We start from the raw sequence: 4,464 nt of genomic DNA, 5'->3' as shown, positions 1-4,464 counted from the left end.
GGTCGTTAGGTCGAACGGTTTTTTGTAATCTGGGTACATCAATATTACGTTTTCTGATGCCAGAATGTTCCTTAATTTCTGAAAGGCGTGTCGTTGGACCTCGCTCAAATTTATAGTGGTTTTTTTTGATTTGTATTTGCTGATGGACCCATTTTCCCCTTTTAAAATATCAGAAAGCGGTCGGGCAATTGACGCGAAATCTTTCACGAAGCATCTGTAGTAACTTGCCAGGCCCAAGAACGACCTTAGGCCGAACAACGTTGTTGGCTCGACGTACTCCTGGATGGCCTTCACCTTCTCAGGGTCCGTCCTCGTGCCTTCGTTAGTCACAATAAAGCCGAGGTATTCCACGCTCGTCTTAAAAAAATTGGACTTCTCTCGAGCGACTCTCATGTTGGCGTCATAGAGGCTTTTCAGCACCCAGTCGACGTGTTTAACATGGTCGTCTTGAGACTTGGAGAAAATAATTACGTCATCGACATAGACGTAGCATGTTTTGCCGATTTGTTCGCGCAAAACATCATCGATTGCTCTCTGGAAAATGCTACCTGCATTTCGTAGACCAAAGGGCAGTCGGCAAAACTCGTACTTCCCTCCATTTACGGAAAAGGAAGTCTTTTCTCGGTCGCGCTCCGCCAAGGTTATTTGGTGGTATCCAGACTTCAAGTCCAGTGTTGTGAAGTATCTGGCAGTACCCAAGTTTGCTAAGATCATTGAGATGCTTGGCATCGGGTATTTGTCGGCCACTGTTTTTTGATTGAGCTTCCGAGAGTCCATTACGAGACGTTTCTTCTTATTGCCCGCTTCATCAGTGCCTTTTTTGTCGACCACCCATATAGGATTATTATATGGCGATCTGGATTTGCGAATGATTTTGTCTTTCAAAAGGCTCTTGACCTCTGATTCGACAAAATCAGCTACACCCATAGGGTACGGGTACAGCTTGGAGTAAATTGGTTCGTCGTCCACAGTGCGGATAGTGGCCACGACCGAAGTATTATAAGGCAGAGCCCCGTTAGGGTCGGCAAATGCCTTACTCCTCTTATTTAACATTTTTATAAAGTCCGCCCTTATGGCTGGGGGAGCATCGACGTCAATAACGTTTGTGTGGTTGACGTCTATGCACTTGTGGAATTTGATTACCTCAGTCGTGTTACCGAATCTGAGTGTACCGCTCTTTAAGCACAATGTCGCCCCTACCTGCGATAGCAGGTCAAGGCCAATGATGCCGTCAAATGATGATAATGATTCTAACAAAAAAAATGGGGAGGTCTTGCCGAATATTGACAGAAGGCATTTCTTCGAAATTTCATTTGTCCCGTTGATTGAGTAGACGGGAAAGGGTGTCTCGACAGGGATGACGCCGCGAAGCCATTTACACGGCTTGATGTAATTCTTTGACGCACCCGTGTCTATGAGAAGCTTCATATTAATCCCTGCTATTTTCCGCCAAACGAATGGCAGCAGGGATCTTCCCCTAAAAAATTCACTGAGTCGCTCTCGTACTCTAATTCGCCCTCCGCTTCTATCTCAGCGACAGCTTCGGCCGCAGCCCCATTGTAGGCCGTGTCGGTCTGGTTGTCCCCGGTTGTAGTGTGCTCTATCCTCTGCTGCCAATTTCTCGAGGTGCGCTCTGACGCGTTTGTTTTCCTCGTAAAATTTTGATTGCGTCCACCCGACCCGAAAGGTTTTTGGTACGCAGTGGGCAGTCTGAGTTTGGAAGAAGAAGGATCTACATCCATGGGCTCCGGGCCCTGGGCCCGAGTCCTGCCGCTATTGGATCGTTGGTTGGATCTTCCCTGCTGGGCGATCGACGCGTCTTGCCTTTTGTCGTAATGAGGACTTTTATAGGAGTCCACAGCTCTAGTTTGCCTAAAATTGCCCTGGAGTTGCGCTTGAGTTTGGCGCTGGCCCGTTTTTTGGGCCTTTTCCTCCATGGCCCTAGCGTAATTTGCAGCCAAAACGCTGCGATCCTCGCTGGATTCCGCCGCTTCGGCAAGGGCCAGAGCGGTCTGCAGATCTTTCGGTCTTGCCGGAAATACTGCTGTTTTCAATGTTCTTCTTAAGCCTGAAACGAATACGTCTAAAGCGTCGTCCCTAGCTTTCTCGTTTAGAATGCCCGCTGCGACCGCATTATGGACCATTATGTTTTTGTTGGTAATGAGAGAGAGCTGCTTCTCAATCTCGTCATAGTATTCCGCCAAGGACAGGTTTCCCTGCCGCATGGTGGCCAGTTTTTGTTGTATCACGCTCACTGGAGTTTTGTCGGAATACGAACTATCCAATCTATTCAAAATTGCCTTGAAATTTAGGACTGTATTGAAAGATGACAGGACGTTATTTGCGGCACCTTTTATTTTATTCCTGATGATGCCTGTCGCCATGTAATGTCTAGCGCTGCCCTCATAGGGCTCGAAAGTTTTATAGGCCGCCAGCGCTGCCTGGCGCCAAGCCACATAATTTTCCTGTTTGCCGTCGAACTCGGGGACGGACTTAACCATGTCCAATGGCTGATCACACTGGACATCGGGATTTATTGCTATCTCCTTATACGCTTCAACTTTCGGGGCAGGCGTACCTGTGCTCAACTGAGCAATCTCGGCTTGTAATTGCTGTAACCTGGTCTCGAACCGCGAGGCCTGATTTTGCAGTGCGGCCTCTATAGCTGCTGCGAAAGTTGCCGGATCCATGATGTCCGGGGAACGTTCGTGGCTTTCAGTCAAACGGAGGCCACTAAGACACAAACGTAAACTATCGTCGCTATCGGATTGTTCTTGCTTGCTATCCCCTGGGTCTTGCAGGTCCCCACACAGTGAAACTAAGCTATCAGACCGCTTAAAGGACTTGAGGTCACTATTGGAACTGTTAGGGCTATCGCCCATTAGCCACTTCTTATTTTATTGTATTTTTTTTTTTATTTTTTTTTATTTTATTTATTATTATTTTATAAAAAGAGCTCACTTACATGGTTTTCTGCGGTTTATACCGTGTTTTATTTGACTTAATTATTAGTTTCCTTTGATTAATTATTAATTCCTTTGTGGGTGGCGATGAGGGAAGCGAGGGATCACCCTTCAGCTTGTTGGTTTTAATTTTTGAGGCGAGGGATTGCCCTTCAGCCTGCTTTTTCTTTCGTAGACGTTGATGCCGGGAGCGAGGGATTGCCCTTCAGCTTCTTCCGGGTGTGGTTTTTTTTTTCACCTTCAGCGAGGGATTGCCCTTCAGCTTGTTGTTTGGTTTTTTGAGGCGAGGGATTGCCCTTCAGCCTATTTTTCCTTCGTAGATGTTGATGCCGGGAGCGAGGGATTGCCCTTCAGCTCCTTTAAATGTAGGTTTAATTATTTATTTCACCTCACTTGTTGTTTATTACACTTGCGGCGTTAGCTCGCTAATTTAGTAGTAGAAACTCGAGTTGGGTAAGCACTCTTTATGTTTCTTTTATTTTTGTTAAGCCCGAAGCGTTAGCTTACGAATTTTTACTAAATAATTACTCGCGTTGGATAAAATTCCGTTGGGCGCCAGTTAAGTTAAGTAGAATCGACGTTTATTGTAGTATTTATTATTTATTATTTACTCGTCGAAGCGAGATTTATTGTTCCTCGTTGGAGGTCTAAGAGAATCTAAATTTACATAAAAATGAAAGTCTTAATATTAAGTCCCCGGCCGCCGGCTGCGCAGTCGCCGGTGCATTAATCTGCTGACATGGCACACGCGCCGGTGTTATGTTGAGCAGCGGCAGTTTCCCACGTTCCACGGCCCCATGGTTGTTGTTGGGCCGTCTGGGCAAGTGTCTCCGTCAACGCTGCACTCTCGTGTTCTATTACGCGACGAGGCATGTGCTGTATTTGGTTCATATGAAGGTGTTTAAGCTCATTGACCCGCTGTAGGGTCGAGAACCAAATGCAGAGGGAGGGGTATCCGGCTGGATCGGATAACTTATATATTTCCACATATATATGCTGGAAGCATATAATTACAAGTGCCGTACAGTCCAGTGGTCAGTGAATAAGAAGAATTTAGTGCAGATATATTTGGGGAAAAATGTATGTTTTCATATTAGTGCCGTGCACGTGCTGACATAACCTATGTTACAGGGAAGTGTACCATCGCGGTATAGCCTCGAGAAGACTACCCTGGGAGCTGGCTTAGGCGTACAGTTGTCGAGGTCTCTCCAACTCCAACCATAATTCATCTTTGCTGGACCTTATATTACCACCGAGTTCGAAATCTCCAAAGATCCAAGTGAACCAGATCAGCCTCAATCGCCAAGAATATTTAGTGCTGCTCAGTCATAAATAACTAAATATTGGCTTGGCGGAAGACTAGTCAGTACGGCCAGGAACCATATACATTGCACCTGTTGACCTCTAACCAACTTCAGGCGGGCAAGAGTCTACAAAGTAGCCGCACGGGATCGAGTTTTGTCCAATTTACATTTAATTCATTATCAAGTTCCAACGCATA

This window comes from Drosophila persimilis, unplaced genomic scaffold (genome assembly GCF_003286085.1).
Source record: "Drosophila persimilis strain 14011-0111.01,24,50 unplaced genomic scaffold, DperRS2 tig00000914-arrow-arrow-pilon, whole genome shotgun sequence".
NCBI lineage: Eukaryota > Metazoa > Arthropoda > Insecta > Diptera > Drosophilidae > Drosophila > Drosophila persimilis.
The sequence above is the reverse complement of the archived record's forward strand: the minus strand, read 5'-3'. Positions refer to the sequence as shown.